The sequence below is a fragment of the Ursus arctos genome, unplaced genomic scaffold, assembly GCF_023065955.2.
Source record: "Ursus arctos isolate Adak ecotype North America unplaced genomic scaffold, UrsArc2.0 scaffold_19, whole genome shotgun sequence".
Lineage (NCBI taxonomy): Eukaryota > Metazoa > Chordata > Mammalia > Carnivora > Ursidae > Ursus > Ursus arctos.
In genome coordinates this window covers 29,045,298-29,058,702 of record NW_026622863.1, presented here as the reverse complement: position 1 = coordinate 29,058,702, position 13,405 = coordinate 29,045,298, and the positions used below count along the sequence as shown (strand labels likewise).

The window sequence follows — 13,405 nt, the reverse complement described above, 5'->3', positions numbered from 1 at the left end:
CAACAAAACTGGTTAAAAATGTTGATCCGCTCTCTCTATGGGTCTATGAATGCTTTGACTAATATGAAGAAGGCCTGGAGAGATACCAACTAACTTAAAGGATTAGCCATATATTGATATTTTAATTGGCCTCATGTTGAGGAACTTGAGGATCCCCAACAATGCATAAGCTTATTGTCTTAATCATTGCTGCACCCCTAGGACCTATCACAGTACATTACTAAGATGAGTTTCTAAAACTTTAGTTATATAAATAAGTGAATAGATGAAGATAGGCTCTTGTGCCTGAATTCAAGGTATCAGAAATAACTTGAATAAATATTAGTCATGGAAGAATAGTGCAAAAAATAGTAAGTACTATAAAAATTAAAAGAAAAGAGAATAGAATTTAATGAAGAAGTTGGAAAAGAGTACATAGATAATTTGGAACTATTCAGCCTTAAATTTTGGGCAAGGTTTAGCATCAGGTAAGGGGGAAAGTATTCCTAGCACAGGGAACAGAATACATGAGTTCCCACAGGTGCATAAGAGAATGGACCAACAAGGAGAATGGCTCTTTGGGGTGAAGAATGTGCAGGAAATACAGTTAGATGGAGGGACTGAGGCCAGAACATGGAGATCATGAAAATTCAGGCTTGGGAAGGCTTGGAAAAATACCAGTAAAGGTTGAGTCTAGTCAAGAAAGAGGTTTTTTTGTGCATCAAGACATCAACTCTCCATTTCACTAAGTCAAAAGGTGCTTATTTCTTTCTCATGCTCTGTATTAAACATAAGACTCCAGGATGGGCAGAGGGGTGTCGAGTTCGTGATAAACTGAAAAGAGAGAGCCACGATGAAGTACATGACAGAGTAACTTGGGCAAGGATGTTATCAAATGCCGATTCCCCAACCTATCACCGAAGCATCTATTGATAAAACAAAGCACCATTAATTGCTTGCCATGGTAACGGAGAACACTAGATCAACAGAGTCTTAGTAATGTCCTAGAGAAGGAGGGACAAAGTCAGGATGTTTACTGAGATTGTGAAGTCTGCTTAAGGCTGGTGTTTCAGTGCGGAGGCTTGATGACTACTGAGTAGGAATCACGATATAATGGCTTAGACCAGTGGGCACAGCCATGCGAGACCGCTGAGGTGAGGAGTTCAGGGTCTAGGCGTAAACTGTCCACAGATTCTTTCAATTAATGAGCTGCTAGAACTATCTGGAAGTCCTTGGAATGAAAACGTTAGTTACAAGTTTTATCTTCCTGAGAAAGAGTCTCCTGAAATACTGAAGTTATGTCGAAGACAATGGAATGATGAAGTCATGTTAGCAGAGACGGTGAGCTGCAGAGATGGTTTCCATTCTCAATGAACGTGCATGCAAAGAGCAGAGGACAGAGAACACAAAGAAGAGGGGCCATGCTGTGCTAGGTAGATTCAGAAAAGTCTTCAAAGAAGAGGTGACCTCCGTGCCACCACCTGAAAAATGAGCGGGAGTTTGACCCATGTACAAAAAGGAGAAAGAATTTCAGGGCATAACACTGTGTACAAAAAGGTCTGAAAGAATGTGCTTGGTCAAAAGAACTCTAAGGAATTTCCGTAAGCAGAAGGCTTTTACTTTGGTTCTAAAATAGCAATTGATGTACTTCGACTTTATTAATTTTAATGATTTAGAATATATTGTTGGGAATGATCTTATTGTGTTTAAGTTAAGAATGATTTTTTTCTAATTATTCCTGAAACCCCTTTAGTGTTTTAAGATTAGTTTAAAAACAAATATAATTTGGAGACACAGACTTAAACTCATGTGGTTTTTTTTTTAAATAGATGGTTTTTTAAAAACGAATTGTTAAAACATATAGAACCTCAGTCTCACCTAGGGAGCATTATAAAGAAAGGAAGCATGGAGCTTCCAACAGGACTCGTGGTTTCTCTGATATAGTGTGATAGCATTCAAATCCTCCAGGAAAAGAAAGGAAATATTCTATCCTACTGAAAGCCAGAGCAGAGACCATTTAGATCCTGCATGTCAGGGAATTTTCAGTAAACTAACTTAGAAATAAAATCAAATGGGATAAGACTGCCATGTTGTATAATAGAAGGGTTGGCTTTTAAAGAGATTTTAATCAGAAAATAAATCTCAAAATCAAAAGCATGCTTTGACTGGATCCGCCATTCCCGAGTCAAACCCTGGTCCCCAGTGAGGCCCAACAACAAGGATCTGAAATCCCTTTGTGAACCCAGAGAGGACCTCAAACTAGTCTTGAAGCAACAAGACAGAGAGAAGTCTTCTTAAATGTTACCTTCCCTATATCCCATCAAAATCATAATCCTTATTGCATTCCTTTCACCCACCCTCTCCTCACAGTATGTGGGAAGTTCACTAGAACAGCCTCTATCTCTTGCAGGACCCCTGGGTCTTGCATTGTGCTTTGGGCCTTGCCTCCTAAATGCCCTAACCTGCTTTATATCTTCCAGAATAAAGGTCATCAAACTCTAAATGGTGGTTCCAATGGCACCTCACATGGAGGTCAAACCAGACATCACAGGGAACCCCTTGACAGATGGGGATGAGAGGAACCCTGACTGCCACCCCATCCAGCGCCCCTGACCAGCAGGAAGTAGCTAAGATCAGTCATCACCCTTCTTCCCTAACAGCAGTTAGGGTTACCTCTTCAGTGGGGGGAATGATGAAGGATAGTTGGAAGGAAGGCAGGCAGGGACGAGGGGCCCCCCACCCTAAGAGGAAACCACCCTTAAAAGGATTTTGCACCACCCTGGAAAGAACCCTCCACCCTTTCCCATGTGATAGATAGGTGACAAAAACCTGATTGTATGACAGGCACAGGAAGGGTTGATCAGATTAAAACAGCCTACCCACAAGCCCATAAAAACCCCTAGACTTAGAAACTCCCATGGCAACCATCTTGGGTCCCCTCCCTCTTCGGGAGCTTTGTACTGTGACCTTGCTATCGCTCAATAAACCTTGCTTGGCTGCCCACCAAAACAAAAACAAAAACAAAACAAAAATGCATGCTTTGGGGCAAGAACAATAGGAAACCAACCAGCATTTGATCTCTGTAGCTTCACCTAGAAAGCTGTATCCTTATCCTTTTGGTGTCCTTGTCTGATAAAGGCCAAGGCCCTTCCATGAGTAGGTCAGACCCAGGTCCTCCAGTCAGTGATGAGCACAGCTCAAATTCTACAAGCTGCAAGCCTGCTAACCCCACACCTGAGAGCCCAGACAGATTCAAAACAACCAGCTAATTAAACCTGGAGCACCAAGCTATCATCATCCGAGATTCATGGGCATCCAACAAGCAGAAGAACTAGCAACACGGCATTCAGCAACAGCTGTCACCTGCTATAATGTTCTTTAATTATCTTAAAATCTCTAAGAACTGACAAATGGGTGACAAAATGCAATTTTCTGTGTCAGGAAGCGAGAGACAAGCCTGTGTTACTTTGATGAAAGGAAATACTGTAAAATCATCTCTCTCAGCTCTTCTTATTGGGGAGGGGGAACTGTTGTCACTCAATTCTAGTCTGTAAACACTGTTTCCTTCTTTATAAAGATTAAGTGGAAGACGCCAGAATGGGCATTGGGCTGTGCCAAGCTGTCCCCTGGCCCAGCTTCAGTCCCAGACCCACAATGGTATTTACTTCCTCCCGTGCACAGATGCATTCCTGGGGTGGACCATTAGCAAAGATTGACTGACCCAAGTTCCCTGGAATCACATCATGCCTCTTGCCACAAATTTCTCCAGGTGCCTGTCCAAATGTGACCTAACCCCTCTAGGTTGCAGTGATGTCTGTTATGACCTCCATAAGGATTTCCAGTAGTCCCTAATTACTGTTTTGGTCATCACATTCTATCCAATGTGCATGATGACATCTTGTTCCTCTGGGGCAAGTTTACTTCTACCATTTACACAGCTTTTCCAGCCTTTATAGGTAAAAAATGTTCATGAGAACACAAAATAAATTGTAGAAAGAAGGTCACTGTCTAGTAAACAGCTCTTAACATCAGCTAGAAAACCACATCATCTATATGGAGTAGTAGGGCACTCATAAGCCAAGAGCATTGCACTACTCATGGTCACATAAATAAAACAGAGAAAAATGTGAGCTAGCTCACATTGGCTGAGAGTATAAGATAGCCCTTAGAACTTGAGGAAAACATACATTAACAGTGTGCAACGAAAGATCGTTACATACAATTAAAACTGATATATGCATGTGCAGTTTTTTTAAGTATTTGAGAGACAAATAGCATAACCATTCAGCATGCTACTGTTATCAGGCACTAACAATCTGAAAGGATCACTAATAATTCTCAAAACATACAGTATTTGTGACTTGTTCTTAAAATGTGTGTAAATATATTAATGCAGGTAACAATGATTACAAGCTCTGGTTACATTTTGGAACCATCAAAACACACTTTTTATATTAAGATTTAAATTAGAGTGTTAATAGCTGATCTGTGAACATTCCTGCCCACTAATTATAGTATAACCACTTAAATTTTGTATTTGAAAATATTTTATGCAATTAGCATATTATTTTTTACTGTCTATTAATAGTTAAATTAGACTGTTTTATGACCTCTGAGATGTAAGCTCTCTGGGGACAAGGCCAAGATCTGTCAAGAAGTTTTGTTAGTGGTATTCTGATAATGTTAGTATTATCAACATTTGATATCTGATAATTTTTTTTTGAGAGACAGAGAAAGCACATGAGCAAGCAGGTAGGGAGGGGGGAGGAACAGAAGGAGAGGAAGAGAGAGAGAATCCTAAGCAAACTCCACACGCAGCACGGAGCCCAATACAGGGCTTGATCTCGCTACCCTGATATCATGACCTGAGCTGAAATCAAGAGAGGGACACTTAACCGACTGAGTTACCCGGGCGTCCCTGATAATTTTTTATAATAGAGAAAAGTCAACTGTTTTCTCCAAGGCCATGTAGTCAAATTCATCCTTTTTTTTTTTTTTTCCTATTTTCAATCTCACTATCCATTCCGTCACTGCATCTCACCTTATCACCTCAGAGCACAGGCCTGGGCATCTCAGAGTCCAGCACATGATTAGACCAGTTACTAAAATGGCACCTGAATAACAGAAAAAAAACGTAAGTACTCAGAGGCAAGATGATTAATTTGCAGATTCTACAGTAATGTGCTGTAGCTGTAACAGAGAAGAAAGATATTTCCCCAAGCATTGGCATAATAGAATGGAGATGCTGGGGATCGAACCCAGGACCTCATGCATGCTAAGCATGCGCTCTACCACTGAGCTACATCCCCACCTGCTGACAACACTGCTTTTCTAAGCTATTTTCATGAAATAAATCAGAAATTTGCTCCCTTAAAAGAAAACTGGTTATAGTGACAGCCAGGAGGTGGGGGGGGGGGGGCCTTAATTCAGAGGGTGTGTAGGGAGAAGTTCTGGGAGTTAGGAATAAAAGGAATGTACTTTTCTCTATGCTTTTTGTACTACTTGAGTATTTTATCATGTAGGCATTGCCTACTTAAACAAAGATGTAAAATAAAATAAAAAGAAAATTTTAAAAAATAATAATAAAGTAAAATAAAATGGCACCTGAAATGGACACGCCACTAATCTAATGCAATAAAAAGATATTTATTTTCTCCAGTCGACTTCCACTAAAAACCAAGGGCAGGGGGTGACCTTGACCCAGAAGTTACAGCACCAATAAATAAATTAATTAAAAAAGAAAGAAAATAAAAGAAAAGGGTGGAATCTATGGATTCAGAGAGACTTAAAAAACATATCAACCAAGTGCAATATGGAGCCATTTAGGTCCTTGTTATTTTGCCCCAGCTGTAGGAAGGAAGGAAGGAAGGAAGGAAGGAAGGAAGGAAGGAAGGAAGGAAGGAAGGAAGGGAGGAAGGAAGGAAGGGGACAGGAAAATTTATGTGAGGTATTTGATTATATTAACTATTGTTAATAATTCAAGCCTCACAATGAAATTATTTTTATATTTTATAGATATACACTGAAATATTCATGAACAAAACAATATAATTTATTTAAAATTCAACCAGGTGGGAGTGCAGTGGATTTATTTTTGAAACAAAATTTTTGGAGGCACCTGGGTGGCTCAGTCGGTTAAACGGCTGCTTTTGGCTCAGGTCATGATCCTGGGATCCTGGAATCAAGTCCCACATGGGCTCCCTGCTTAGTGGAGAGCCTGCTTCTCTCCCCTCCCCCCCTGCTCATGTGTGTGCGCTCGCTCACTCTCTCTTAAATAAATAAATAAAATCTTAAAAAAAACAAACAAAAAACATTTTTGAACCAGGATGATGAATATCTATCTGGCTGGTCACTATACTATTCCACCTTTTTACATGTTTGAAATTTTCATAATAAAAACTTTGAAAACAAATAAAAAATAAAAAACACGATTTGGCTTGCAGTCCAGAGTCATGTATTTTTTATTCCAACGGGCTAACTAGATTCTAGTAAGAATGGAATGTGGTTTATGTAAAACGCAGTATTTGGGACAACCTAATTAATCCACCTGTCCACCCATGAGAAAAGGGAATAAGATAAGACACTCATAGTAGTTCCTAAGCCATGTTGAAGGCCAGGTTTTCAACAGTCCATGGCGGTAGCAGCTAGCATCAGTGCGCTACCTTTCAAGATGCCCTGGGCGACTTCCCACCACCTGTATCTGCAGTATGGCACCTGAGGGCCGCTGCCTGCACACCTGCCTGGCAGGCGGGAAGTGCTGAGGAAGTAGCAGCCCAAGGAACGGTCCCCGAGAAATGACTATCAGGAGTTGCTGTACTTAGCTTCATAGCCCATTTCCTAGTAAAGTCTGAAGCTTTGCACGTTTCCCAGAGATTCCCTGTGGGATCCTGCTCCAGTAAGCCCATGATGGCAATGGCCTGGGGGCTCCCCCTTCATTTGGTTCCCTTTGATCCTTCCCTTTGATCTTTCCTTCCTACCAGTTTCCTACCAATGTATCCTTTGCTTCCCTACTTCACATCTCAGGGTCTGCTTTGGAAGGAATCTGAACTAAGAAAAAGAAATATAAGCAGTTGTCTTTCCTTAAAAATAAGTTTATTCAAAAATATTACTATGGGATAACTAATAATGACAAACACTTAAATATGCTAACACAACTAAGTATTTACCACAAGCCATGATATACAGAGATATATAGATATGTATATGTTTATGTATACATGTATATATGTAACGAATATGTGTTAGATATATATAATATGTGTATATTATATATATTTATCTCACTTGATATTCGGTTACCTTATTTTATACATAAAAAGAGATATTAACCTGACCAAGCCCATACAGCTAGTAAATGACGGAGTTGATAATAATATTCTTACATTTTCATATTCAATTGATATTGTTATTAAGTTGATAGTGTTAATTGTTTGGGGGAAAGTTTGGGGAGGGAGTGTGTGTGTGCTACAATATTCTCACTTGGCAAAATAAAATATGTACTATAAGTCCTTCTCACTCAAATAATTACGAAAATAACTAGGAAAACTACATTAGCCATATCTTCTGAGAAGGAATATAAACAAATGAATAGTCCTTTTATCCAAACCTCCTCCCCCCATCATAATGATGCTAATTTTTTTTCTTCTGGAAAGAAACATTTTGAAAACAGAATGAAGAGGAAATGTACTCCATTAGGATAATTCCATCACTCCAGGCTTTCTTCCTACAGAGAAGAAAGCCTTCTTGAAATTAAAGCTGTGGCCGCGAACGGAGCACCAAAGATAGCGCAAGATAACTCAAATCACCACATCACTAGAACAGAGCTGAACCTCAACATGTAGCTGGCTCTGAGATTTGCAAGAACTATGCCCAGCTATCAGTCAAAGGACATCTCCATTTAAAACAGAAATACCTAAAAAAAAAAAAAAAAAAAAAAAAACCTCAAATGCAAAAGATCAGTGATACTGGGGGACTTGTTTTATAGCATATAGCAAAAGAGGTAAATGCTGTTCCTAATGATGTCTGGCCCTGGGACATGTCCATCCTGGACAGCATGAACTAAAATGATTCATTCTAAGATCTTCACATTTGTGACAACACAGATGGACCTAGAGGGTATTATGCTAAGTGAAATAAATCAGACAACAGAAAAACAAATACCATATGATTTCACTTCTATACAGAATCTAAAAAACAAAATAAATGAGCCAAAAAAACCCAAACCAAAACAAAACAAAAAACAGACTTATAAATACAGAGAACAAACTGGTGGTTGCCAGAGGTGATGGGAGGAGGATGGGAGAAATAGGTGAAGGGGATTAAGAAGTACGATTTCCAGGGGCGCCTGGGTGGCACAGCGGTTAAGCGTCTGCCTTTGGCTCAGGGCGTGATCCTGGCGATCTGGGATCGAGCCCCACATCAGGCTCTTCTGCTATGAGCCTGCTTCTTCCTCTCCCACTCCCCCTGCTTGTGTTCCCTCTCTCGCTGGCTGTCTCTCTCTCTGTCAAATAAATAAATAAAATCTTTAAAAAAAAAAAAAAAAAGAAGTACGATTTCCAGGGGCGCCTGGGTGGTGCAGTCGATAAGCGTCTGCCTTTGGCTCAGGGCATGATCCTGGCGTTCTGGGATCGAGCCCCATGTCGGGCTCCTCCACTAGGAGCCTGCTTCTTCCTCTCCCACTCCCCCTGCTTGTGTTCCCTCTCTCGCTGGCTGTCTCTTTCTGTCTAATAAATAAATCTTAAAAAAAAAAAAAAAAAAAAAGAAGTACAGATTTCCAGTTACAAAATAAAAAAATTAAGTCACAGAGATGAAATATACGGCATATCATCAATAATATTGTGATAACACTGTATGGTGACAGATGGTAACTACATTTATTGTGATGAGCATTGAATAATATAATCAATTGTTGAATCACTATGTTGTACACCTGAAACTAATATAATATTGTATGTCAACTATACTTCAATAATAAAAACTTAAGTAAATAAATAAATAAAATTAGTCATTCTTAGATGTAGTTGTTCTCTGCTTTAAGAAAACCCCAGAGGAATACTCAAGTGAGTGAGTTTTTATATTTATAAAACTTATCAGGCAGTGGATGGTAATATGTATCAAAATCTGTAAATCTGTTTACATTTTGACTTGGAATTTCAATTCTGGGAATTAATTGAACAGAGGTAAAAAATATAGAAATATGTATCTATAAGATATTTTTATTAAATCAATACTCTTAATAGCACAAAACAAAAAGAAAGAACTAAATTGCATAGAGTATTGACTAAAGTATAACATATATATAAAATGGAATCACAGGCATCCATTGTGAAGAAGGAATGAGGTGATATAGGAAAAGTATTCATCATTGGGCATGGAAAGTACTCTACTAGAGAACATGTGGAGGCTCTTCATGTTCTAAACATATATAGAAATATTTAGAACTTTGCATAACAAATTCTGGCTAGTTTTATCTCTTCAACTGAAATTAGCAAGTTCATTTCAAACTTTGTTAATTTTATTATTTTACAAGTGTGTATTTTTTTAAGATTTTATTTATTTATTTATCAGAGAGAGAGACAGAGAGAGAGGGCACAAGCAAGGGGAAAGGCAGGCAGAGGAAGAAGCAGGCTCCCCACTGAGTAAGGAGCCTGACGCGGGACTCGATCCCAGGACCCTGGGATCACGACCTGAGCAGAAGGCAGATGCTTAACCAACTGAACCACCCAGGCAACCCTACGTGTCTGAACCACCCAGGCATCCCTACAAGTGTGTATTTTTACATCACTTTTTTACACTTTTGCAACCAAGAGAAAGTAAAGATGTTTTGAAAACTAAAAAAGGCAATATAACACAAAAGAAACTGAGTTTACCTGTAATATTATTGCCCTAACAAGGAGATTCTATCCGCAACAAAATTCTTCATCAAAAGATACCCTGAAGAATGAACTACTGGTGCTTGTACACTTAGTCACAGATTATAGGTTCCTTGACTGAAGGTGCTAGAAAGAGAGAAATTCAAGATTGGAGTCTTAAAGGCTATTGTCAAAAAGTGAAAAGAATCTCCAAATTTCTATCACTACAAATATTGTAAATTGGGAAAAACTTGTAAATTTGCAAGACTCCCACTGAAATTCAGTTTATACAAGCCTATGTCTATAGTTGCTTAAAATAGGGTCCAAATGCAATTGTGCCAACCCAGCTTCCTTCAGGTCTCATTGGAGTCCAGGTCACAGCTACACATCATCAGGGTGCATACACCTTCATAGACAACAAAGCAGCAGCACCAAAGAACAAAGGTAATGATCTGAGTCTTAAGGAAGGAAGACAGAGTTCATGGGCAAGATACAGTAAGAGTGATGCCTGTTGACTTATGTTACAGCCTTCCGGTTTTTTATTCTATTAATTCTATGTTATTATTTAATTTCCTCTTGCATAACCAAAAAAGACATCTTTGTAAGTCTTTGGCACCCTCTTTTGGACAATCTGATAATTTCAAAACTGATATTTGTTTCAGTGAAATGGATTTCTGAGTATATCATAGGCAAACTGAAATTAAACCTGAATTGATATTTTTAATGTTTTCGTTTTCTATAATTGATACACTTTACTTTTAGAGCAGTTTTACAGTTGCAGAAAAATCAAGCAGATAATACAAAGCTTCCATACACTCCCCTCCCCCATAGTTTCCTCTATTATTAACAACTTGGATTAGTATGGTACATTTGTTAAAGTTAATGATATAATATTAATATATGATTATTAATTAAAAATCCATAGTTTACAATAAGGTTGTACAATTTCATATGTTTGCCATTATAGCATCAGAGAATAGTTTCACTGCCTTGTGCTTCACATCATCATCCTTCCTCTCTTCCCCTCAGCCCCAGTAACCACCGATCTTTTTTATTATCTCTATAGTTTTTTATGTCTCTATAGTTTTCCAGAATGACATATACTGGAATAATAAAATATGTATTTGGAGGGCATGTGGGTGGCAGAGATGGTTAAGAGCCTGACTCTTGGTTTCGGCTCACATGGTGATCTCAGAATTCCTGAGATCAAGCCCCAAGTTGGGCTCCATGCTCAGTGCAGAGTCTGCTTGAGTTTCTCTCTCCCTCTCCCTCTGCTCTCTCCCCTGCTTACTCGTGCTCTCTCTCTCAAATAAATAAATCTTACTATTATACACACACACACACACACACACACACACACACTACGTATTTTTTTCAGACTGGCTTATTTCACGTAGCAATATGTACTTAAGAGTTTTCCATATCTTTTTGTCATTTGATAGCTCATTTCCTTTTGTCACTGAATAGTATTCCATTGTATGGATGTACCAAAGTTTGTTTATCCATATCCTATTGATGAACATTTTGATGGCTTCCAGTTTGTGCAACTACGAATAAGACAGCTATAAACATTCATGTGCAGGTTTTTATGTGTGTTAATGGATATGTTTTCAACTCATTTGGGTAAATACCAAGGAATATGCTGGTATGACCATACTTGGAAACTGCCAAACTGTCTTCCAAATTGACTGCACCATTTTGTATTCCCACCAGCAGTGAATGAGAGTTCCTGTCATCTGTATCTTCACCAGCATCTGGTATTACTGAATTTGAGCCATGCATATTTGCTTTAGTCATGATGTATAAGTTCCTATTTACTGTTGAATTCAATTTGCTCATATTCTGTCGAGGACTTTTGCATATATGTTCAGAAGAGATGTGAGTCTGTTTCCCTTTTTTTCTAACGTCTATATCTGGTTTGGGGTAGGGTGATGTTAGTGTAATGTTAACTTCATAGGATGTGTTAGAAAGTGTTCTCTCTGCTTCTGTTTTCTGTAAGAGGTCAGAGAGAATTGGCATCATTTCTTCCTTAAATGTTTAGTAAAATTCACCAGTGAAACCATCTAGAACTGGTGCTTTTGGTTTTGCAATTTTATTAAAGAGTGATTCAAAATGATTAATAGATATCACCCTATTCAGATTATCTACTTCTTCCTGTTTGAGTTTGGTGGTTCTGTCCAATTGGTCCATTTTATCTAAATTACCAAACTTGTATCATAGAGTTGTATGCAGAATTCCTTTATTATCCTGTTTTTGTCCACGAGATGAGTAATGATCAGTTCTTCTTTTTTTTTAAGATTTATTTATTTAGGATGGGACTGGAGAAGATTATGCTAAGTGAAATAAGTCAAGCAGAGAAAGACAATTATCATATGGTTTCACTCATTTATGGAACATAAGGAATAGCAGGGAGATCGGTAGGAGAAGGAAGGGAAGAATGAAGGGGGGTAAAGAGAAGGGTGAATGAAGCACGAGAGACTATGGACTCTGGGAAACAAACTGAAGGTTTCAGAGGGGAGGGGGGTGGGGGATTGGGATAGGCCGGTGATGGGTAGTAAGGAGGGCACGTATTGCATGGAGCACTGGGTGTTATACGCAAACAATGAATTACGGAACACTACATCAAAAACTAATGATGTACTGTATGGTGACTAACATAATAAAAAATTTTTAAAAAAGATTTATTTATTTGAGAGAAAGAGAGCATGTAAGTTGTGGTAGGAGTAGAGGGAGAGGGAGAGAATATCCAGCCGACTCCCCACTGAGCACAAGCATTATGTGGAGCTAGATCTCACCACCATAAGATCACAACCTGAGCCGAAATCAAGTCAGAAGTTTAGCCAGCTGAGCCACCCAGGCGCCCCAGAGTAACAATCAGTTCTAGCAGTATTTTACTTCGTGTCTTTTGATGCTGTGTTGGTTTTGCAATTTAATAAAATTGCAAAACCTTAATATGATGCATATTAAGGATTGTTCTGACTTCTTAGAGACTGACCCTGTGTTCTTCATGCAATACCTCTCTTTAACCCTGATAATTTTCCTTGTTCTGAAGTCTGCTTTGCCTGAAACATAGTTAGGCCAGTTTTGTTTTGATTGATGTTAGCATGGTAGAACTTTCTACAGCCCCTCTCTATCTATCTGTGTCCTTATATTTACTTAAAATGGCTTCTTTACAGACAGTATATAGCTGGGCCTATTTTTCTTACCCACTTTGATAGTCCCTGTCTTTTAATCGGTGTATTTAGACCATTTGCATTTAAAGTAATGATTGATATTTTGGATTAAAATCTACCATATTTATAATCATTTTCTATTTGTTGCCCTTCTTTCATTCCTTTGTTTTCATCTTCCCCTCTTTTTCTGCCTCTCTGGTTTTAACTGAGCATTTTATATGATTCCATTTTCTCTACCCTCTAACATATCAATTACACTTCTTTTTTAAATTATTTTTCTGACTGCTATGAAATTTGCAATATTTATTTACAATTGAAATTCACTTTCAAATAACATCATACCTATTCATGGGTGTTGCAGATATAACAGAATATCCCAGTTCCTTCCTCCCATTTTGATAA

At 38.5% G+C, this 13,405-nt stretch overlaps 1 long non-coding RNA gene and 1 other non-coding gene across 2 annotated transcripts in view; both read right to left on the bottom strand.

Annotated features, from left to right (window-relative positions):
- Positions 1-5,048: 5,048 nt before the first annotated feature.
- Positions 5,049-13,405, bottom strand: part of LOC113252509 (uncharacterized) — a 33,132-nt gene continuing 24,775 nt past the window's right edge. The window contains exons 4-5 of the long non-coding RNA XR_007191068.2: positions 9,849-9,977; positions 5,049-5,093 (exon numbers count right to left, since the gene is read on the bottom strand). This is a non-coding gene — a long non-coding RNA (uncharacterized LOC113252509). The remainder of the gene's footprint in view (positions 5,094-9,848; positions 9,978-13,405) is intronic.
- TRNAA-AGC (transfer RNA alanine (anticodon AGC)) lies at positions 5,217-5,288 on the bottom strand. The gene has a single exon. It is a non-coding gene; the product is annotated as a tRNA-Ala (tRNA).